Below are 26008 nucleotides of genomic sequence, written 5' to 3'. Positions count from 1 at the left end.
CTTTAACATATTAGAATAATCCTCTCTGTTACAACATACAGGAGATGATGATCCTCTCGGGTGCAACATATCAGAATCCTCTCGGGTGCAACATATTGGAGATGGCGACTGTCTCAACTGCAACATGTTGAAGATGATGATCCTCTCGATGTAACATATTGAAGAGGAGCAGAGTTTGCTGCATTGACATTGTGGAGAGGAGGCAGAGTCACACCTGTACCGATAAAGCCTAAAGCCTTTGAACTTGAGCTTAAAGAAGCAACGATGAAGTCTTTTGAGCTTAAGGAAGACGAAGCCTTCGAACTTGGATATGAGGAACTATCGATGAAGCTTTTGAGTCTCGAGGAAGACGAAGCTTTCGAACTTTAATATCCCAAGACTTAAACCAGAAATAACAACGATGCTTTCAGAAATTACAAAGGTCCACGAAGACAATCTGACTCCTCTTGAAGAAAATTTTAATAGCTACCTTAAGAAGGTGGACAATTTCAACAATGTACAATCTTCATATTCTACACAATTGTCGTCAACTGATAAGTCTCATCAATTAGACAAGAAGACATCTACTATCAAAGAAGCCTTAACTTTGATGGACCAACTACGGAAAGATGCCAAAGTTATTTAAGAGAGGACTGCATAGTTATCATTAGAAAAGAAGGAATTGAAAAACGGGCTTCGTATAAATGCTAAGTCTGAACAACTATCGATCTTATCTTATGAGAACAATGAGGCCATAGATAGGAAAGAACTAGAAGTTGCCAAGTTTCAAAAAGAAGTCAACACCCTTGAAAACACCATTGCTATCACCGAGGAAGTCACTGAGGTCCTAGCAACGGTTCACAAGAGTATGGAAACTGCTCGCAAAGAATTTAAGAACTGCAAGTGGAAGCTTTGACTTTGCCCCCTTCTTTTTTTCTTTCATTTTTTTTTGTTGTAATTCCTGTAAATGCAAGATTTTAGTTGAATGATAATGAAATGTTCTTATTCTAGTGTGACTGCTTTTGAATTTCATTTTTGTGCTGCTTACGTACTCTTTACTATGAGATTACATAATCACAATGAAAGTTAATACTTTTTTTTGCACACGATTGAACTTAAAGTAAACACTAAGCTGCCTACATACTCTTTTTATAACATAGGGATCAAGTCATAACTTAGTTTGACTGAACACAATTTTTTTTACATGATGAAATCAAGCGTAAAATTTCTTGAGAAATTTCTCATTGATTGGGCAAATTCTTAATCCATCTTGATTAGTGATTTTGTATGCCCCATTTGTAAAAACTTCTTTGACGATGTAGGGTTCGTCCCATTTAGGTGTGAACTTATTCCCCATCTGTCTCATCGTAATGATAGGTTTTCTTATTGAAAACACTAAATCACCAACTTGAAATGACCGGGGCTTTACATGTTTGTCAAAGGCATTAGACATTCATGTCCGATAATATTCCATGTTGAGCTTCTACTCTCTTTTCATCAAGTGCGTCTAACTCTTGAAGGCATAATGTAGCATTATCTTCAGTAGTTAGCCCCTCTTGAATTGTCATTCTCAAGGTTGAAATTTTTCTCTCTAATGGGACAACTGCTTCTACTCTATAAACCAAAGAATAAGATGTAACGCCTTAAGAAAGATGTGTTTGACCAGATTTCATAGTTTTATGAACTACTTCAAAGGATGAACTAGGTTTATCTGTAGCATTTTTGGAAATCTCATTTAATACTAGTTTACTACGAGGTTGATGATCCTTGATGTGATCTTCCTCTAAGAATGTGACACTTGTCGATACAAATACTTTATTTTTTTTTAGGATCGTAAAACAGACCACCTTTAGATTCCTTTGGATAACCTATGAATAAGCATAATTTTGAACGATGTTTCAAGTTTTTAGGATTTTGCATTAACACGTGTGTTGGGCATCCCCAAATTCTAAAGTGACATAAACTTCCTTTGCGCCCTTTCCATAGCTCATAAGGTGTTTCTAAAACACTTTTAGGTAATTTTGTCCAAAATATAGATAATTGTCTCTAACGCATATCCTCAAAGGAATTTGGCTACTGAGAAAGCTCATCATAGAGTGAACCATGTTTAACAAGGTTCAGTTTCTTCTTTCTAATACACCATTATGTTGAAGCGTACTAGGTGCAGAAAGTTATGACTGGATTCCATGTTCTATCAAATAGTCTTGGAAACGTAAGTCCATATATTCTCTACCTCGATCTGATCAAAGTATCTTTGTTGTTTTACACAATTCATTCTCATCTTTAGCCTTATATTATTTGGATTTTACAAGAGAATCAGACTTGTGATGAATTAGGTAAATATTTCAGTATTTAAGACAAAATTTGCTCATGTTGGTTTTAACTTATATAAGTTGTTGTCAAGTATAGCAGAACAAACTTGAATACCTTTATAGAAAATGAACATTTCATTAATTTCAAAAGATATTATATACATTTGTTCCAAAATACAAGAGATAGATATTAAATTTCTTTTCATTTGTTGTATGTACAAGACATTCTTAAGTATGATATATCTATCTCTAAAATACAACTTTAAATCTCCCACTGCTTCAGTTGAGACCATCTCTTATGTTCCAACCTTGAGAGTGATCTCGCCTTCCGAAAGCCTTTTCCAAGAAATATTTTCCTGAAATGAGAAGCAAATATGGTTAGTGGCTCCTAAATCTAATATTTAGGTTGAATTTTCATATTCCACTAAACATGTTTCAACAACAAGTAAGTCATATTTACCTTGTGTTTCCTTCTTTGCCTTTTTCTCTACAAAGTACTTTGGGCAGTTCCTTAACCAGTGCCCGTTTTGGCCACAATGGTAACATTTACCTTTTTCTGCAGCTTTCTTTCCCTTGTTCTGCTTAGGAGTCTTCTACTTTCCCTTCTTTTTTATTTGAGCATTAGGTTTTGAGGGTCGAACTTTAGTTTTAAAGGACAATCCGCTTGAAAACTTCCTTTTGTGGTAGCAACATTCTGGTTGCCCAAACATTTCCCTTAATGAATCCATAATCTCTTTAGTCGTGCCTAAGGATTCATATTTCTTTGCCAAAACATCAGACATGTTGACAAGAATATAGACACAGACTTTTTCATTAGTCTTTACCCATTGATCATATGCTTCTCGACTAGTTCGATTGGCTTTAAAGGTAGGGATTTGAGGACATTTCTCAGTTAAGACAAATCTTAAATTGTCAATCACTAGTATCGTGTTAAGATTTGATTTCCATACCGCATAATTATCGTCATTAAGTTTTTCGGAAGCTAAAAGTTGAACTATTGAGCTATTCATGCTGAAAAACAAACATATTCTCTTAGAAAAAACTATAATCATGAAGAAGCCAATCCAATTTACCAATTACTAATAATGTACCTTTCATTATTTGTATTTTGCAACGATATTTCAACGATTTAGACACTAGAAGAAATTTGGCCTTTAATGAAACCGGCATTAAAGGGCTTTAATGTCACTTGGCAACCGACATCTTTGTGAGCGTTATTAGAGGTCTTTAATGTCGGTTGGGCTTTAAAGGCATCTTTAATGTAGGTTTAAAAACAACATTAAATGCCTCTTTGATGTCGGTTTTCAATCGACATCTTTGATAGTGTTATTGAAGCCTTTTAATGTCGGTTAGGCTTTAATGTCATTTTAAAACCGACATTAAAGAGGTCAACAATGTCAGTTTATAACCGATATTATAAATCCTAATAATGTCAGTGTAAAACCTACATTAAGGCCTTGTTTTAGTCCATTTTTACAAATTTATCTTTATTTAAATGTTGCATTATTTTCCATTTTTTATAAACCATCATCGGGTCCATGTAGATAAATATTTTTTTCACTCCAACAAATCAATAAAATTAATATTATTTTAGAAACTATGATATTTGTCTTTTACATTTGTATACACAAAATGAAATCTTAATATTGTGTAATATACATTCTACAACAGTACATGAAAAAAGATCCTAATTCTAAGACTTAAATAAGAAATACTAAACGCATTCTCAGTCTTTAACCTACAACGGTTATCTGGCTATCTACACAATCGCTTAGCTTTCAACCTGATGACTTCAATCATTCTTCAAACAATATTAAAATAAACCATTTTTTCCCTTAGAACTCTAACAAGGTAGCTTTGAAAATAAAATGTGGCCTGAAAATAGATCCTACCCCATCGTCTAGCTATCTACACGATCACTTAACTTCACATAATGGTGTTTGGCCTGAAAATAGATCCCCTCTAAGAAATGAACAATCACATATGCACATATACTGAAGTTTAAGAATTACATGAAAAAATTTAATAAAGTAATGCAAAGTGAATGGCAGATGAAAACTATTGAGTAAAAAAATCAAGGAAAATCTCAAGAACTAATAATTTATGAGATTTAAAAGAAAGCAAACTTGCAAAAGTTTGCTGGAGCTGTGGGAGGCCTTATAGCAGTCACATGAAAATCGGATTTCAGTAAATTCCTATTCTCCAAAGGAAAAAAAATGTTATACAACAATAAAACAATAACACATACAATTGAAACAATAATTTAAATGAGTTGAAAGGGTGATATAGTACCTGTTGGCTTTCAATGCCTTCCTTGACTGCCTACAAATGTTTATCAATCTCTGCAAATCTTCACCATATACCCCTTGCAAATGTTTCACAACTTGTTGAGTACCATCAAGACTTCCATCATCAACAACAATTATTTCAAAATCAACATCCCTGATACTAGAAAGAAAATATTGTATATCATCATTTCTAATTTCCTTGTCTTAAAATTGGACGGTGAACAGTAAAAGGATGCATGAGTAATCCGTAAAAGGATAATAATGTCAGGGAAATAAGCATTGATCATTTTGGAAATCATGGAAACATTTCAGTTGAGAGAATATTGGATCCATATTTGCTTAGAACCATCAGTTAACCTCCTCACTGTACCTGAATTATAACAGAATAAGGGGGAGACATTTCAAGTCTCAGTTGACTCTTAACAAAAGTATAACGAATCTACAAAAATACAACATGTCAATGCTTGGGAACCAAGTTTTAACAAGTTAAGGTCACGTTTGGTTATTATTTGGTTTTTAGTTTTTAGTTTTTCAAAATTAATATATGAACACCGTTTCCATATCTAAATTTCTTGCTTAATTATACACCTTTTACCGATGTTATCAAAAACCAAGTTATAGCTTTGAAAACTAAAAAAGAAAAAAAGTGAGATCTCAACTGGCTACCTAACTGCAACATTTTTCATTAAGAAAAAAATGAAAAATACAAATGCATCCAAAAAATCAAGCCAACAAAAAGAGAGCTCAATCATGGCCCCATTGTTCCATCTTCTCTTTTAAACAACTTTGCCCTCACTGCACGTAGTTGTCTTTAAAATCCACTAGTTTCAAAACATTTTATTTACATGAAAGTCTCATAATACCCTGAAACGTTATATCTGGGACGAGGGGGTTAAAGAAAAGCGTACCTTTGAATCAGATCTCTCTCATGCCATCAAAGGGTGCGTGTAAATACAACAGTGATCGTATAAGCTACAGATACAAAAAGGAACCAGATACTTACAGCAGGAAATCGAAACTCAATCTCTCTGATATGTATAAACGATGGAATCTGACAATGGAGTAAAAGAAATTATTCTACTTCAAATCGAGGTAAAATTATTCTACATGAAATTTTTTAATGTTACCTCAGACTTTTTAATTTAAAAACCCGTAATGATGATATTTTCTCCTTCGCAAGGTTCGAACACAAGCTGGAAATAAAAAACTATTCAATGTGTTGATTAAAGAAATACGAATGGAAGAAAAAGAAGCTTAAGTCAAGCAAGCTAATCTTTTAGCGTTAAAATGTGGTGGTTCAATAAGTTGAAATATTAAACATCTTTTAGTAAAGGATCGGGAATTACCTCCTTCTAATCTATTGCAATATTCCTACTTCAATTGTTTTGCATTATGCATAGTTTTATTTCTAGAATCTCAATCCTTTTCCATAAAGAAGCTGAATATTTCAATACAAATGTTTTCCAACTCGTTGTAGGGATTATCATATGACTTAGCTCATATGCCACCAATGATTATTTACTCATAAATTTTACTGTGACGATGAGAATAGTTACTACACATGCTATAAACAAAATTAAGGAGCCAATATTGCCAAACCACATACTAATGGGATATATATTTGATTCATCAATAAAATAAAACCCATAAGGAAACAGAGTAACTAATGCACTTTCTTTTCACCTGGTTTAAAGGAAACAAAGAGGCCAAAATCAATAACTTTAAGAGAGAAGCCATCATCCTTGTTAACCAACAAGAAATTTTCTGGCTTCAAATCTCTTTGCATAACTCCAAGCGAATGACAAGTCTCAACAACACCAATAATAATCCTGGTCAGTTCCGCAACTTTTCTCTCGCAGTAATATCCCTTCTAGATGATCCTATCGAACAACTCACCTCCGCTACAAAGATTCATAACAATATAAACATACAAAGAATATAGGTGGAGCGAAGGAGGAGGGTAGAATAGGGAGGATTGATCGTGTATAAATCGAAGGAAATAGTGATCTCCATTAAGGATTTCAGAGGTATCAAGGCGGCAACGGGAATCGTCAGAAACGAGGTGTTGGAAAGTGATTGGGGAAGTTCGGAATGGCCAAAAGTCTCGTATAGATTGCGAAGAAAAATCCGTATGGCTGGGGAAATGAGAGGAAGGAGGAGGCGGTTATCGAAGACTACGGTTCAGACAGGTTTAGACGAGGAAGAGGAGGTTTTTTTGTAGCTTTTCTTTGGGAAATTGCCAAGAATAACTTAAAAAAGGAGGGTTAAATGACTTTTGGGATAGTTTTTGAAAATAAAGAGTTTTAGGACAATTTAGGTGTGAATGTACAAAAATGTCCATTAAATTTCTCTTTCCCTTTCCCTTTTCTTCCACGTAAAAACTTTCAGCTTTGGCTTTCCCTTCTCTTTCGCGTACAGTTGTTTCTCTTTCCCTTCTCTTTCGCATAGAACACCTCAAGTAAAAAAAAAAAAATCGCCTTTTGTTGGCTTTTGAAATTTCCCGCTCTATTCCTACACTGTGCTCTTCAAAGATACTTCGATCGTTCATCACTTGCCGTTCATTGGTCCTCCATTGCATTTCGTTGCTTCTCCTTTTCGAACCATTAAATCAACTTTGAGCCTTTTCTCTTATTTCAGTGAGTTTTATCTCTAACCCATTTTTAATTTATTTGCCGTAAATGTTTGGTTTAGGTATTTGTTGTGAGTTTCATCCATCTGGTTTAGGCTTTCTTGGAATCGACTTATTTGTTGGAAATTAGTTTAGTCAAAGTTTGGTTTAGGTTCTTAGAAAGTTAAATGGGTAGTGAAATGAATTGAAGTTAAATATAGCTGGCATTTTGCTTCTTTTTCTTGGGATCCCTTCTTTAAATCTGAATTGGCTACCTCTTAGAAGTGCAATTGAAGCTCTTTTATTTAGCAGTGAGTTTTTTTTATCTACATTGCTTTCTATCTATTGTGTATTATTGTCTTATATTGTGAGCAATTTCATGCCGCTATGGATGCTTCTCAAACCACTCTGGCTTTCACTTTGATCACTTTCACTTTAATCCATTTGGAGTGATTCTATGCATGTTTATATGCATTAGTTTGTATTGTTCTATGCATGTTTAGTTTGTATTAGCCCCTCATGGTTTATCTCGCACATATCTCGCACCTTCCAAACTTTCACTATTTATTTTAAAATCAAATTAGTACACCTCATAATCCATTTAGAGTGATTCTATGCATGTTTAGTAAGTCTCTTAGGCCTTCATGGTTTATCTCGCACGTATCTCGCACACATCTTGCACACATCTCGCACGTATCTCGCACACGTCTCACACATTCCAAACTTTCACTATTTATTTCGAAATGAAATTGGTACCCCTGCTAATCCATTTGGAGTGATTCTATTGATGTTTAGTAAGTCTCTTAGGCCCTCATGGTTTATCTCGCACGTATCTCGCACACATCTCGCACATTCCAAACTTTCACTATTTATTTTGAAATGAAATTGGTACCCCTGCTAATCCATTTAGAGTGATTCTATTGATGTTTAGTAAGTCTCTTAGGCCCTCATGGTTTATCTCGCATGTATCTCGCACACATCTCGCACATTCCAAACTTTCACTATTTATTTCAAAATGAAATTGGTACCCCTGCTAATCCATTTGGAGTGATTCTATTGATGTTTGTTAAGTCTCTTAGGTCCTCGTGGCTTATCTCGCATGTATCTCGCACCTTCCAAACTTTCACTATTTACTTTAACTTTCACCATGCTGTTATGACATTTTTAGTCAGTCTCTTATGCAATTATTATTTCACTTGTTCCTTTTTGTTCAGGCTTCAATTATGACATGGACATCGACTGATGGACCCGCGTACAAGATTAATCCTTCCCATCCTTGGCCAGTTGTCATTGTCGACTCCATTCCACTACAACGAAATAATAGTGATTGTGGCGTATTCACCATTAAGTATTTTGAGTACATAGCTGCTGGTTTTGATTTAGATACATTATGTCAAGAAAACATGTCCTACTTTAGAAAACAATTGGCATTTCAATTATGGACCAACACTCCTATGTATTGAACTTTGTTGCGAGATTTGTAGGAGTTGTATATCATGTATGTTGCAAAATATGTATCGATTCTTCTCTATAATGCACAAGTATAGATGCTATATAAATTAGAGTAAACGTAGTTTATGAATGGTCAATTGATGACATTCAAATATCATATTTGTTTGCAAAACTACTTGTAGGTAAACGATCGCTTAATATTTTTTATGTTTATTAAGAAAATCGTTTAGACTTTACTAAACGATCGCTTAAAGATATATGCACGATCTTTTACATTAGTGTGATTACATATAAACGATCGCTTAATATATAAATTAAAGCAGCTGAGTAGCAAATAATTAAAAAATATATAAATTAAAGAATTACAAACTAAACGAATAGTCGTGTGAAATATATAAACGATCATTTAATACAATTAAACGATCGTTTAGTTATTTTAAACGATCGTTTAGTTACGTTAAACGATCTTTTAGTTACATTAAACGATCGTTTAACGTAACTAAATGATCGTTTAGTTATTTTAAACGATCGTTTAGTTATATTTAAACGATCGTAAAACCAGTTTGTATATTAAACAAATTAAAATCTGTGTCAAAACGTTTGTGTTTTTTGTGTTCCTAAATGAATAAGCCAGTTGTTATTTTCGTCTTCTTCATCTATCTAGAAGCACATAAAGTAAGAATGTTTTGAGACATCATTAAGAAAACACATCCAGATAGATAAATAACAAACTAAAAGAAAAGTAACATTTATTAATTAGTGTAATAATTAGTATATTGGTAGAGAAATTTTTAAATTTGTATGCTGGACTTCTCGGTATATGAAATTGTATTGGTACATGTTAATCTGTTGTGACCTATTTCTTTACATCGACCACACTTATGCAATTTCGGAGCTTCACCAACACTTGGAATCCTTTTTTTCTTCAGTCGACCAACTCTTTTGACTACTTTCGGAGGTAAAACAATCATATATAGATAGTCTTCGCTTGTCTTCCAAGCTGATTGATTTACAACTAGGTAGACAGCCTCCGCATATGCTGCCAACAAACATTCATTGGTGTAATAATTAGCACATAATCTATAAACATTTATATTGCGATCTCGTGCTGCAGCAATGGCATGTGAGCATGGTAGTTGCTCAGCTTGAAACTCCTTGCAAGTGCACTCTTGCAAACTAAATCTTTTACTTCAATTCATTTTTCACTACCCATTGAACTTTCTAAGAACCTAAACCAAACTTTGACTAAACTAATTTACAGCAAATAATTCCATTCTAAAACAGCCTAAACCAGACATTTACGGATGAAACTCGCAACAAATACCTAAACCAAATATTTACAGCAAATAAATTAAAAATGGGTTAGAGATGAAACTCACGAAATAAGAGAAAATGCTCAAAGTTGATTGAATGGTTTGAAAAGAAGGAGCGACGAAATGCACTAGAGGATCGATGAACGGCAAGAGACGAATGGTCGGAGTATCTTCGAATGACACTAGAGCAGAGCAAAGTATCGGAGCAGAGCGATTTTTCTTTTCTTTTTTTTTTTACTTCAGGTGTTCTACACAAAAGAGAAGGGAAAAGGAAACAACTCTACGCGAAAGAGAAGGAAAAGCGAAAGCTGAAAGCTTTTACGTGGAAGAGAAGGGAAAGGGAAAGGGAAGGAGAAGGAGAAATTTAATGAAGGACATTTTTGTCCATTCACACCTAAATTGTCCTAAAACTCTTTATTTTCAAAAACTATCTCTAAAGTCATTTAACCCTCCTTTTTTAAGCTATTTTTGGCAATTTCCCGTTTTCTTTCATCACTTAGTATATACATGAAACCCTAAAAAAATATAGAAAAAATTAAAATTATTATCTTTAGTATACCTTTAATGTCGGTTTTAAAACAACGGATCTTTAATATCGATTTTAAATCGACATTAATCCTCCCTCTTTGATGTCGGTTTAAAACCGATATTAAACATCCACATTTTAAAAAGCGACATTAAAGATCCATTTTCATTTTTTCCAACCGATATTAAAGGTCATATTTCTTCTAGTGAGAATAACCTCCATCGAAGGGTAATTGATTATTGCTCCTTTAAACCAAGACAATCTTGACTAGATGCTAACTCTAGAATAACTGCTTATTCTTTATAGCACTTAGTTTTCACTACTTTGGTCGAGAATGTACTAACAATTTAGTAATTTTTGTAAGTGTAACCCGCCATTTTTGGATCTCATAGATCAGAAGCAACATGGTCCTGAAAGTGGAAAGTCAATATGAAAACCGATCTAAGAAAACCTATATATATTTGGAGTTTGCGGTGTTCTCAGTCCTATAATACAACCCTTCGAAGGAAACGTCACTCCAGGGTAGACAAGCAGACACATTGTAGGAATCTCACTATGCGACCTAATGGAAGAGATCGTGGTATGTGTTATCACATATACCTCACCCACTTATAAATTACTTCCCATATTCACCTTGATATTGATCCACGTAAACACTCTCCGAAGGAAGTCCGCTCCTTTGCACAACCCAAAGTCCTACATAAGCCTTACGGTGTGAACTCTTAGGGATGCTAGAGCTAAAAGTACACTACTTTTCTCTAGCTGAAGTGTTCTGTAATGGTTTTAAGGGTTTTCTATTACTTTAGGATTATATTTAGGCTAACTTAAACAAATCCTAGGTCTAGGTGAAACATCCGAGCATAACCATTATACCGAATTTTAACCTACGATGTCGGTGATAAACCAGTTTTATTACCTCACATCTCTCCTACATGCTTATAAAACTAGGTTAACGAGACTCAAAAACTGATTATGATCTACAAATAGTAAGTGTTCTGTAAACCATGAATTTAAGAACCTCCAACCTTAGTCATCTTATTTGACTTGTTGACAAGATTGAAACGGGTGAGCCTCTTGTAACTAGTTTTACAAGATATCAACCTATTTCTATGAAGAGTTTGGAAGATATTTGTTTAACCTAGCTGAACATGCAACCTATCTTTGTTATAGATTGTAAAAGTTTAATTGATTTTATAACTCTTATAAAATTAAAGACTGACCTATAACATAAATTCAACAACCATCTATAAAGAAATTAATTAATATGAATTTCAATTTATTTAACTTTTAATTAAATTAAAAAAATTAATAATTAATTAATTAATTATATTTAATCAAAATTAATTTAATTAATTAAATAATTAATTAATTTAATTAATTAAACAATTAATTAATTATATTAATTAATTTCTATATTAATTAATTAACATGCATACAATACATTATAACAATTATAATATATTTTCAATGCATGAACATGTTAACCTACGGTGAGATTTTAAATCTATGTGACATAATATGCACATACAAATTTAAAAATAATTAAAACATACATCACATGCATAAATTAATTATAAACACCTTAAACTCGACTGATTTTGGCCCCTAAGTTAAAGCTAAAATCAAAATTATTACAATAATAATTTGGTGGAGGATAAAAAATCGCTCTCGAACCACTTGAATCGACTGAAAACTAACAAATCTTCACTAAACCAGCCCAAAATCCCATTGAACCGGCCTAAAACTAATAGGGAACAAGGCAGACGTGCATGGGTCATGGAGTAGGGTGGGTACGGGCTTAAGCGGATCAAATCGACATTGGGCTGGGCCATATGAATGATGGGCCATGCGTTGGGCTTGGGCTGGGTCGAAGAGGAAGCTGGGCTGTGCGCACATGAGACGAGCCGAAAAAGGAGTCGGGCACCAGAAGCGGGTTAGAGGGTCAAAAGTTAGGTCGTTGCTCAGGTTTCTAGATCTAAGGGGCAATTTTGGGTTTGTTTTATGCTTCTTCAATTTTTTTCTTTTCTCTCTCCCAGTTTTTGCAATTACAACCTAATATCTGTTGGAATGTTCGATGCCTTATTTCGGGAACACTATGGATGCGACCACCTCTATCATTAGTACAAACAATGTGATCTTAAATCGTTCATGTAAAGACATGGGAGTGGGGGCATCCTATGTAAAAATTTTGCATAAGATTTGAACCATGAAATAGTCACTTTTAAGTTAGAACACCGTTGACTATATACACTGACTATTTCGATTATGAAAACCTAGTTAACTTAATCTTAATCCTAAGTTAACTATAAACTTCTGTTCAACTGGTATTATCCTTAGATCTGTATAGGTAAGGACAGCTCAACGGCGCTGGCCCAATAAGCCTCTCATTTTAGGAGTAAGATCGAGTGGATGGCTAAGGACATAGGGTGCAAAACGGAATTCATTCCTATACGTGTTAGGGTTAGTAGAAAGATTGTTTCCTTGAGGATTGAATCCAAGTCTTGAATAAGGGATCTTGCCCTCTCACCAAAATATTTACGGCCCATGTAACAAAGTCCATGAAGTTAGCTATTTTTTAAATATTCAAGGTTTGCTCTTCCATATTTCTTCTCCTTCTCGCTGCGATTTCTTTCATCGTCTTTTTTCTTTTTCTCATCTTCTTTTCCGCTGTGATTTTTTTCCATCGTTTTTCTTCTTTTCTTCTTCTTTTTTTAAATCGTTTAATCTTTCCATTATATTTCTTCTTTTCCTCTTTTTTTCGCTGCGATTTCTTTCCATCGTTTTTCTTCTTTTCCTCTTCTTTTTTTACGTCGTTTAATCTTTCCATCGTCTTTCTTCTTTTCATCTTCTTTTATTTTTCTACTACGATTTCTTTCCATCATCTTTCTTATTTTCCTCTTCTTTTTTTACGTCGTTTAAATTTGGGTAACAAATTATAAACGACCGTGTACAAAAAATAGAAAAATCTAAAAGATCGTGTATAAAAATTCTTGAAGAAAATCATTTAGATTGAAGTAGCCAAATGTAATCGGTTGTGTAAAAAAAGTAAATGATCGTGTAAAAAATAAACATCGTGTAGAAAAATCTAAACAATCGTATACCAAAAAATTAAAAAAATCATTTAACCAAATCTAATCGATCATGTATGAAAGAATCTTGAAAAAATAAACGATCGTGTAAACAAATCTAAACGATCATGTAAAAATAATAAATGATCGTATACAAAAAGAATTAAAAAAAATCGTTTAGCGAAATCTAAAGGATTGTGTACCAAAAGAATCTTAAAAAAATTTGTTCAGCCAAATCTAAACGATTGTGTACCAAATTTTGAAAATAAAATTGTTTAGATTTAACTGTAATCAAATCTAAACGATCGTGTAACCAAATTTAAACTAGCCAATTTAAACGATCGTGTAATAAAATTAAACGATATTATTGAAAAAATAAATTGTAGCCAAATCTAAACGATCGTGTATTAAATAATAGCCAAATCTAAATGATCGTGTACCAAACAATAGCCAAATCTAAACGATCTTGTATCAAATATATTACGCGCATATTGTTGATAGTGTGATTGATGCAGTATTTTTGGTATTTTTCATAATGGGTCTGTGTGCTTTTTCCGTTTTCGAAATTGATCTATATAGTATAAATATTTTGCCGCTTTGTTATATTTTTGACAATACCCCTTTAATTTAATTAAATTTAATTTAATTAAAATTTAAATAAATAAAAAATCCATATTAATTAATTTGTTTATATAATGGTTATATATTGTTAGATGAATGTTATAGGTTTGTCTAAAGGTTTTTATAAGTGTTATAGAATGAATTAGACATTTGAAATCTATAACAAAGATAAGTTGCATGCTCATCTAGATTAAAAATATATCTTCCAAATTTCATAGAATTAGGTCGATATCTAGTAAAACTGGTTACAAGAAGCTCGTCTAATTCGATCTTGTCAACAAGTCAAAATAAGATGACTAAGGTTGGAGGTTCTTAAGTTGACGTATACGAAACACTTGCTACCTGTAAATCATAATTAGTTATTAAGTTTACTTAACCTAGTTTTATGAGCATGCATGAGAGATGTGAGGTAATAAAATTGGTTTATCACCTAGACATTGTAGGTTAAAATATGATATAATGGTTATGCTAGGTGTTTCACCTAGACATAGGATATGTTTAAGTTAGCCTAAATATGATCCTATTGTTTATGAGTACCCTTTAAAATCGTCTTAGAACACTTCAGCTAGAGAAAAGTAGTGTACTTTTAGCTCCTGCGTTCCTAAGAGTTCACACCGTGAGGTCCATGCAGGACTTTAGGCCGTGCATAGGAGCGGACTCCCTTTGAAGAGTGTTTGAATGGATCAATATCAAGGTGAATAGGAGAAGTAGTTCATAGTAAATGGGTGAGGGATATGTGACAACACATCCCACAGTCTCTTCCATTGGGTCACACATTGAGATTCCTGTAATGTGCTTGCTTGTCTACCCTGGAGCAGTGTTCCCTTCGAAGGGTTGTATTATAGGATCTGGAACACGGCGAACTCCACACATGGATAGGGTCTCTTAGATCCGTTTTCATATTGTCTTTCCACTTTCGGGAGCATAATGATTCTTATCTCTAAGATATGAAAATGGAGGGTTACACTTACAAGAATTACTAAGTTGTTAGTATATTCTCGACCGAACTAGTGATAACTAGTGCTAAGTAAATATGAGATATTTAGGAGTTAACATTTGGTCAAGATTGTCTTGGTTCAAAGGAGGAGTAATCGACTACCCTTCGGTAGAGGTTATTCTGAACCTTTGAAATATCGTTGCAAAATATAATAATGTTGGGTACATTATTCATATGTGCTAAACTAATTGGTTCTTAAAGGATTGTAGTTGTTCACTAAATAGAATACATTTTATTTTTTTTTTTCAGCATGAATAGCTCAATAGTATAACTCTTAGATTATGAAAAACTTAACGACGATAATTATACGATGTGGAAATCAAACCTAAATACTATACTAGACGTAGGAGATTTAAGGTTTGTCTTAACTGAGGTATGTCCTCAAGTCCTGACCTCAAATGCTAATTGAAATGTTTATGAAGCATTTGATTGATGCGTTAAGGCTAATGAAAAAGCCCGTGTCTATATTCTTGCCAACATATGTGATGTTTTGAGAAATAAAGATGAATATTTAGCCAAAGCTAAAGAGTTTATAGATTCATTGAGGGAAATGTTTGGTTAGCCTTCATGGTCTCTCACAGGCGAAGCTTTTTAGCGCATTTACACCAAACGAATGAAGGAAGGGACTTCTGTTAGAGAACATGTCTTGGACATAATGATGCACTTCAATATCGCTGAAGTAAATGGGAGATCTGAAGTAGTTTAGATAGATATTTCATACTTAAAATTGTTTGGTATGTTTCTCAAAAGTTGAGAAATTTAATTAATATCTATATCTATATTTCTGTATTTTGGAACAAATGTATAGAATATTTTTTAAAATCAATGAAAGGTTTATTATTCTAGAAAAAGTATTTAGTTTTGTTTTGCCATACTTATAAACAACTTATATATGTTAAGACGAATTGGAGCAAAAAAAAAAAAAATCTTTAATACTGATATGTTTAGCATAAAAGGCAAAAAGGTTTCTTCTAATACCTATAAATGGTATTTAAGATTCAATCACATAAATTTCAATGCGATTGGAAGATTGGTTAAGAGTAGACTTCTAAATTAGTTAGAAGATAACTTTTCACCATCATGTGAGTGTTATCTTAAAAAGAATAATGACCAAAAGACCTTTTATCGGAAAAGGTCTCAAAACCAAAATAAGATCAGAGCTCATACATTCTTATAGACAAAATGTATAGACAAATACCAAATTCTTAGAGGAAATCCTCACCATAAATCATCAAACCAAGTAGTAATTTAGTATTAGGATTTCCAAATACATTATAGATAAACCTAGTTCATCCACTAAAGTAGTTAATAAAAACTAAGGAATCTGGTTAGTTACATCTTTCTTAAGGGTTGAGAGTGGCTCGAAGTAGTGGGAGGGTTGATCATCAGCCTGATTGTTACCTGGTTTTATCGAAAATCAAATCGTCATACTTGATAATGGTTAAAGAGGATCCATCGACTTATGAAAAGACAATGAATGATGTAGATAATCTATCTGACGTCTAAAAATGACTAGCTATGCACTTTCAAATAAGAGTTTTGGAAATGAAAAATGTGTTCTCAAGATTCAAATTGTTTGGAACTACAAGAATAGAATACTAGCCAATCTCAAGCATCTTATATAGACAAAATGTTGTATAAATATAAAATGCAGAATTCCAAAAAAGAGTTGGATTGTCGTTAAGTACATTCTAAAATAGTTTAGAAATTTAAAAGACTATGTGGTCATGTATAGTGCTAAGGATCTGATCCTTATCAGATACACTGATTTTGATTTCTAAAAATGTTAGAAAGTCTGCATTAAAATCAGTATTCACTCTAAATGGAGGAGCAGTAGTGTGAAGAAGCGTAAAGTTAAAGTGTACTACTTTATCTGGGTAATTATGCATCGTAGTGACGTTGTAGTAACCTCGATACTTGTTGAGCAAATTCGTGGCTATTTAATCTGCAAAGTCCTTCTCACAGCTAAAGTGTTTGAAGGTCACCTAAATAGTTTAAGTCTACAAAGTTTGAGTAGTAGAACTAGTAGGAGAATGTTTTGGTGTATGCCCTAGTTTGTTGTACTCATATGTTTATTGTACTCTTATGAGTAGTTCTCTAACGATTAAATCCAACTTTGTTTTCTCACACTAGGAGTTTTAGGACATAGTCTTAGTCCAAGTGGGAGTTTGTTGGAATTTATGTCCTAAAACTCGTAGTTTGTAGTTTAAATTATATTCTATTCAATAAAGTGGTTATTGAGAACTTATTAGTGTAAACTTGAACTTTATGTAGAAACGGTTTATAGCCCAAATGGTCTATAGTGTATGAATAAGGTTGGGCACCTTATTCCGGGAATACTATGGATACGACCCGCTTTGTAATTAGTACAAACGATGTGATCTCGAATCGTTCATGTAGAGACATGGAAGTGGGGGAATCTTATGTAAAAAGTTTGCATAAGATTGGAACTATGAAGTAGTCACTTTTAAGTTATAACACCGTTGACTATATAAACTGACTATTTCGATTATGAAGACCTAGATAACTTAGTCTTAATCCTGAGTTAACTATGAACTTCTTTTCAACTGGTATTATTCTTAGATCTGCATAGGTGAGGAAAACTCAATGGTGTTGGCCCAATAAGCCTCTCATTTTAGGGGTAAGATTGGGTGGATGGCTAGGGGCATAGGCTGCAAGATGAAATTTACTTCTACTCGTGGTAGGGTTAGTAGATAGATTATTCCTTTAAGGATTGATTCCAAGTCTTGAACAAGAGATCTCACCCTCTTATTGGCCTGAGAGGGATTCAGTTTATAGGTTGGACCTTAAACCAAATGGTTATACCAGATGGACACAAATATATCAATAGTGAGGGGAGTACAACTACGGGACTTTAGTGGAATGACCTGTTAGTTAACGAATGTTGATTAGCTCGGTCTAAAAGGGTTTAGTCAGTTAATCTCGGATCGTTGGAGCCTATGACCTGTGGGTCCATTAGGTTCCCTTGCTAGCTCATATGGAATTAACTTAAAACAATATGTTGGAACAATTCGAATTGATCGAATTAGGTAGAGAGAGAGAAACTAACGAATATATGTGATATAGCCATTGGTTATAGAGCTTTAAGTTTAGATGTGATTTAAATATTAAAAATATGAATACATATTCATATTCGGAAGCTCGGAATTGATGGAAATGGTCAAAGTTGTGAAAAGTCAAAATGTTAAAAGTCAAAATGGTCAAACTTTTTGACTTTGAAAAGTCAAACTATGACCGATAATATACTTAAATGTGATTTGAATTTTGGAAAAATGAATGCGGATTCATGCTTGGGAGGTCAGAATTAGTCAAGGTGGAAAAAATGGTAAAAAGTCAAAACGTTGACTTTGGCTTGAAAAAGTCAAAATTTGACTTTGATTTTGATGATCAAATGACCAAAATTGCTTTGGATTAAGTTAGTGAAAAATTTCAACATTTTGTTAGATAATCCCATTAACACTTAGTGGGATAAGTGGCTACATGAGATGTAGACACCTAGCCTACTAAGTTTCACTAATGTTAGTGGATTATTAGGTGTTGAGATTTAATAAACTAATTACATGCAATTTTACATGTAATTTTAGTCTATTTAAAGATAATTTTTCGTACTTTTTAGAACTTTTGGTAAATTTGTGTCTTATGAATTACAAAAAATATTTCCAACTTATTTCCCTCTAAAAAATCTCAACCAACCTTCTACCTCCAAATTCCATCTCTTTCTTAAATTCTTTCACTTAACGGGTCCCACACCCTGGTTCTAAGTTCGAAGAATAGCGAGTCAACATCAGTGGTGATCTCAGGTTTGTGATCGTGAGAAGATTTGGAGCATCGGGAGCTTCGAAGGTAAGTGTTTTATCTTAACTCTAATTAGTGTAATTAGGGTAGTATTTAGCATGTTATTCACTAACGTGTTTAGTTGCATATAGAGTAATTTTCGATCCTTACTTTTGCTGCGTTCGTATGCTATCTTTCAGTATCAACTCTATGGACTCTAATAAAAAATAAAAACCCTCAATAAAATTATTTAAGCCACAAAACCCAGATCAATTACAATAATCAATATAAAAAACTTAATCTAGGGCCAAAATCATAATGTATCTATTTTAGTTCAACTATAATTTATCTAATAAATTGAAACCCCCCACATGTAATTGGGTAAAATTAAAGCATGCTCTAACACCAAATGATTGAAATAAAACATGCATGGCGAAAACCGGATAAAAAAACTATCCTAATTGCACTTAATTAACATGGAATCCTAAACAAAAAAAAAAATTGAAATTATGGTTTTTTTTTTTGAAAAAAATACTTACATTAGAAACTCCAATTGTTGTTTGAACTAACATTGAGAGATTAACCCGCTATATTCCGAACAAAAAACTGATTTGTGGGATCCATCAAATGAAAGATTCGTGAGAGAGAAAGTGATGGAAATAAAAAAGGTTGGGCTTTAGAAAACAATTTTTTTTTTAAAAAAAGGAATAATAAGGGATATATCATAGTTTTTAGGAGCCATTTTGGAAAATGACAAAACTACTTTTTCTTTTGATTTCTAGCGAATGATATTTTCTGTACATGCATGGTATTTTATAAAATACCAAAATACCCATATTTTTGAACTGCAATTATTTCGTCTATACAGTGTAGTTATTCTATGTTATGCATGTATGAGTCTTTAATTATTTTTCGACGTGGTAAAGATATAGCAACCCATATCATAACTTCTTTCTAATATCTTGAGTCTCAACTAATTGATTCAACATTTTAACAACTTTATTCAATCTTACTAGTTCTAAGACAACCAAATTATTATTTCTTTTATCAATTTTTTTCATGCCTTTTTGTTTAAGTGAGAACTTGCTTATTTGTTTCTCAATGTTTTTAATTAAATTCAAATTAACTTATTTTAAAGATATAACATTGTATATATATATAATCAATCGTGTTTAGAAAGACTTTTAAACCAAAACATGTTCACTTGATTGAATAACATTAATTAAATTATAATTTCTATAAATATTGATTTGACGTTTATAATTGGATGTTCATATGATTGAAGAAATAACGTACCAACTAGCATGATTTCGGGAGTGCCACATATGCATAGTATTTCATACAATACCACAATACTCACATTCACAAATTGTAAAATATAACCAATTCAAATTAACTTATTCTAAAAATATAGAATTGTGTATATATACATATACATATACATATAATCAATTGTGTTTAGAAAGACTTTTAAACCAAAACATGTTCATTTGACTGGATAATATTAATTAAATTATAATTTCTATTAATATTGATTTGACGTCCATAATTAGATGTTCATGTGATTGAAGAAATAGCGTACCAACTAACATGATTTCGGGAGTGCCACGCATGCATGGTATTTCATTGTAACGACCCAACTTTTCCGGACTAAGCTGAGGTCACTACTAAATACCAAAACTCGACAGTTCAACATAAAATTTAAAACGGACCAGATATGATTCATTAAAACAGTATAAACCATACAAAAGACAGTTTCGGGCCCTATTTTAAATAATTCAAAAAGTCACAAAATAAAATGTCAAGTCACCAGTCCAAAAAATCAAAATCAAAATATTCTGACGAAATACATAGCGGAAGCGAAAGAAAATCAGACGCGTCCATATGGCCTTCACGCATCCTTCCTGCCTCTCGTCGGTCTGCCCCTCGTTGTACCCCTACCTGAAAAGTTAAAGAAGAGAAAGGGTGAGTATAAACATACCCAGTAAGGGACCCACTACTGGGCCCGTTAGGGAGCAACAGTTAACTTCCTATTCGGGGGTACCCTACATAACAGTCTAGTGGTTCCGTAGAACGCACATATCAGTCTAGTGCTCCCGAAGGATGCACATATCAGTCTAGTGCTCCCGAAGGATGCACATATCAGTCTAGTGCTCCCGAAGGATGCACACATCAGTCTAGTGCTCCCGAAGGATGCACACATCAGTCTAGTGCTCCCGAAGGATGCACATATCAGTCTAGTGCTCCCGAAGGATGCACATATCAGTCTAGTGCTCCCGAAGGATGCACATATCAGTCTAGTGCTCCCGAAGGATGCACACATCAGTCTAGTGCTCCCGAAGGATGCACATATCCGTAAGGTACACTACCCCATAGATGAAGCTAACCGTTACCCCTCAGCCCTTACCAAACTATCTACATCAGTCACATCTCAACGGCATTCATATTACAGTCCCGCCATAGGCTTTGTCAGTCAGATAGTATAGGTTTAAACATCTACACCCTCAGTTGCTATATGCATTACCGATTCGTACACCAATAGGGAAACCTTAGGCCCAATCGACTAACCAACCAAAACCGGACTCACTGTCCTTCCCCGTCCAAACTCCATGAACCACATCCAGACCAGTGTTTAATACATACTAACCGTAACTTTAAGGTCCATCAACATATAATTTCAATCCACAAACAGCAGTCACAATATATTTTCATCAGACCGAAAATAATATCAGTACTTAACAGTCAACACGCATACAGATATTCAGTACAGTCACTAACGTGTAATCCCCTGTGGATTACTACGGTTTTAGCCTGGACTCGGGGTCCAGTAGTAGGAAAACCCTTACCTGATAGTCGGTTATGCCTCTCGATCGAAAACTACGCTCAACAGATCCACCTAAACGAAACACGAAGGTTTTAGTGGATGGCCTTAGTAGCAGTTGATTTACAAGGTCATCCGTTGACTTACCCAAGGAAAGGAAGCTATCTCCAACCAGGTCTGCCGCGGAACCCGAGAACTTAAGCGTCAACTCTGCACTACCTTCAAGGGAGAAAAGTAGGGCCATATCTTAATTCAACATTCAAACTCAAATCGGACGAGGTAACATTAGGGAAAACATCAGAACAATCCTTACCGAAGACTCACCGTGAACCGAAATGAAGGAAGGAAGGCTTAGGTGGCTCGGCTCGGCTCGGCTTGGTTCGGCTCGCGGCTCGGCTCACTCGGCTCGCGGCTCGGCTCACTCGGCTCGCGGCTCGGCTTGGTTCGGCTCGCGGCTCGGCTCACTCGGCTCGCGGCTCGGCTCGCGGCTCACTCGGCTCGGCTTGGACAAGGATGGCGGCTCGGCTCGAACAAGTATCGCGGCTCGGCTTGGACAGGGATTGCGGCTCGGCTTGGCAGCGATCTCGGCTCGGCTTGGACCGCGATCTCGGCTCGGCTTGAAGCGGTTTCGGGTCGGGTTGCTCGAATCGGATCCGTGGCTCGGGTCGGACGAAAACGGCAGCCACGGTTTTGAGAGTTCTCTCTTCCGGCGAACGACGGCGGTACGATGGGGGCTGCAGCAACCGGCGAACCTCACGGTGGCGGCGTCAGCTGGGATCCGACGGACGACGACGAAGAGACGGGATGCGGTTGCTTGCAAGCTTTCGCTCGGACTGACGGCTGGCGGTGCGGCTTGCGGGTGGTGGCTGCGGCGAACGTCCGGTGAGGCTAAGAACGCCGACGGGGATGGAGAGGATGGGTGATGGACACGCGTGCGGAAGAGAAGACGGAGACGGGGAGGAAGGGATGGTGGCGGCTGCGGCTTGAGGAAGACGAACGAAGAAGAAGGAGAAATTTGGAGGGGGCTCACGCGCGAGGTAGGGTTTTTCCCTTTTTTTTGTAATAAATATATATATATATATATATAAATAATATATATATACGAAATAAAAATAGTTAATAATAATAATAATAATAATAATAATATATATATATATATATTATATAATAATAATTATAATTAATGATTAAATATTAATATTAATTAATTCTATTAATAATCAATAATAATATATATTAATCAAAGTAAATATAATTTATAATAACATATTATTATTAAATAATTATAATAATATTAAATAATGATATAAATATTTATTTTAAATAAATAGTAAAAGGAAAGAAATATATTAACATTAAAATTGAATGACAATAATATCCATTACTAATAATATAATTAATATTATATTATTAAAAATTCAATTAAAATGCGAAAATTTTTACCTCGAGCTTCGGGGCGTTACATTCTTCCCTCCTTAGGGAACTTTCGTCCTCGAAACTTTTACCCCTCGAACAGTTCGGGATAACGGGACCTCATGTCATCTTCTCGCTCCCACGTAGCCTCTTCTATCCGGTGATTCCGCCATAAGACTTTAACCAGAGGGATTTCCTTATTCCTCAACGTTTTCACTTCTCTAGCCAGCATCTCAACGGGCTGTTCGGTGTAGCTCAAGTTTTCATCAATCTCTAGTGGCTCGTAATCCACTACATGGGATGGATCTGGCACGTACTTCCTCAACATAGAAACGTGAAACACATCATGGACTGCCGAGAGTGATGGAGGCAACGCCAAGCGGTAAGCTACAGGGCCAATCCGCTCCAGAATCTCAAATGGCCCAACAAAACGGGGACTCAACTTTCCCCTCCTTTCAAAACGCAAGACACCTTTCATAGGTGCTACCTTTAAGAACACCTTATCCCCTATCTCAAACTCAAGGTCCTTCCGCCTCACATCTGCATAACTCTTCTGTCTACTCTGAGCGGTATGCATGCGTGATCTAATCTTCTGAATTGCTTCGTTAGTAGACTGAACTAACTCAGGACCCATCAATCTCTGCTCACCTACCTCACCCCAGCAAACCGGGGATCTACAACATCTGCCGTACAGGGCCTCAAACGGTGCCATGCCAATAGTAGCCTGATAACTGTTATTATAAGCAAATTCCATCAAATGTAAGTGGGAGTCCCAGCTACCTGGAAATTCCAATGCACACGCTCGCAACATATCCTCTAAAACCTGGTTCAGACGCTCAGTCTGACCGTCAGTCTGTGGATGGAAAGCCGTACTAAAGTCCAACCTCGTGCCCATAGCAGTCTGCAAACCCTTCCAAAATTTGGAAGTGAAACGGGCATCTCTATCAGAAACAATCGACACTGGCACTCCATGTAATCTCACTATCTCAGACATGTACAACTGTGCCCACTTACTAGCAGTATAGGTGGATTTACCCGGAACAAAGTGCGCTGATTTAGTAAGTCTGTCCACCACAACCCAAATCACTGTAAAACCCTTCAGAGTTCTCGGTAGCCCTGTAATGAAATCCATGGACACGTTCTCCCACTTCCATTCCGGTATGCTCAAGGGTTGTAATAAACCCGCTGGTTTCTGCCTTGGTGCCTTAACCTGCTGGCACACCAAGCATTTACTAACAAATTCTGCTACTTCCCTCTTCATGTTACGCCACCAATAAACTCGCTTCAGGTCCTGATACATCTTCGTACTACCTGGGTGCATGGAAAATGGGGAACTATGCGCCTCAGATAATAATTCTGTCTTAACCGCACTATCTGACGGAACACAGAGGCGTCTCTCAAACAACAGTCCACCATCAGAGGATAACGAGAACTCAGCCGTTTGCCCTGCCTCTGCTAGGCCACGTTTCTCAACCAGATAAGGATCGTTACTCTGAGCATCAATGATCCTCTGCCTCAAAGTCGGCTGTACCGTCAACTGGGCTAACTGCATAGTAACTGTCCCCACTGACACTGCAATCTCAGCCCGCTCGAGATCCCGATGCAATGGGGCCTGCCGGGTAATAAGTGCTGCTGAATGTGATACTTTCCTACTAAGGGCATCAGCTACCACATTTGCCTTGCCTGGATGATACAGTATCTCACAATCGTAGTCCTTCACTAACTCAAGCCACCTTCGCTGTCTCATATTCAATTCTTTCTGAGTAAAGAAGTATTTCAAGCTCTTATGATCTGTGAATATCTGTATCTTTTCACCATATAAATAATGCCTCCATATCTTCAAAGCAAAAACCACTGCTGCCAACTCTAGATCATGTGTAGGGTAGTTCTGCTCATGACTCTTCAACTGACGAGACGCATAAGCGACCACCTTACCCTGCTGCATCAAGACACAACCCAGACCCTTCTTGGAAGCATCACTATAAATCACGAAATTGCCAGAACCATCAGGTACCGTAAGAACCGGTGCGGTAACTAGCTTCTGTTTAAGGGTCTGAAAACTGTCCTCACATGCCTTGCTCCAAACAAAAGGAGCTCCCTTTCTGGTCAACTGAGTAAGAGGAGTAGCTATACGAGAAAAGTTCTCCACAAATCGTCGGTAATAGCCCGCTAAACCCAGAAAACTACGAACCTCACTGACTGTGGAAGGTCGGGTCCAACCGGTGACTGCCTCTATCTTAGCTGGATCCACAGAGACTCCCGCCTTGGAAACCACGTGGCCCAGAAAGGACACCTGCTTCAGCCAAAACTCGCATTTCGAGAACTTTGCATACAACTTATTATCCCGAAGTGTTTGCAAAACCATACGTAAGTGCTCCTCGTGTTCGGCCTCCGTCTTAGAGTATATCAAGATATCGTCGATAAACACAATCACGAAAGTATCTAGGAACTCCCTAAACACTCTGTTCATCAAGTCCATAAACACTGCCGGAGCATTCGTCAAACCAAAAGACATCACAATAAACTCGTAGTGTCCATATCTGGATCGAAATGCTGTCTTCGGTATATCCTCATCCTTAATCCTCAGTTGATGGTATCCCGACCGAAGATCAATCTTAGAGAACACTGTGGCTCCCTGTAACTGGTCAAATAGATCGTTAATCCTGGGCAAGGGATATCTGTTCTTTACGGTTACTTTGTTCAACTCCCTATAGTCAATGCATAGACGCATCGACCCATCCTTCTTCTTAACGAATAAGACTGGCGCACCCCAAGGTGACACGCTCGGTCGAACGAATCCCTTGTCAAGCAATTC

General features: G+C 35.5%; 1 long non-coding RNA gene across 5 annotated transcripts; it reads right to left on the bottom strand.

Annotated features, from left to right (window-relative positions):
* Positions 1-2407: 2407 nt before the first annotated feature.
* LOC103495103 (uncharacterized) lies at positions 2408-6818 on the bottom strand. Of its 5 annotated transcripts, XR_538810.3 has the most exons (6): positions 6263-6818; positions 5707-5772; positions 4584-5630; positions 4418-4486; positions 2752-4236; positions 2408-2647 (listed from the first exon to the last, which is right to left on the bottom strand). It is a non-coding gene; the product is annotated as an uncharacterized LOC103495103 (long non-coding RNA). The 5 variants fall into 5 exon arrangements; XR_007823915.1 differs by having other exon boundaries at positions 4418-5630; XR_538807.3 differs by having other exon boundaries at positions 2752-4486.
* Between the last annotated feature and the right edge of the window lie 19190 nt (positions 6819-26008).

The sequence above is a fragment of the Cucumis melo genome, chromosome 10 (assembly GCF_025177605.1).
Source record: "Cucumis melo cultivar AY chromosome 10, USDA_Cmelo_AY_1.0, whole genome shotgun sequence".
NCBI classification, from domain to species: domain Eukaryota; kingdom Viridiplantae; phylum Streptophyta; class Magnoliopsida; order Cucurbitales; family Cucurbitaceae; genus Cucumis; species Cucumis melo.
The sequence above is the reverse complement of the archived record's forward strand: the minus strand, read 5'-3'. Positions and strand labels throughout refer to the sequence as shown.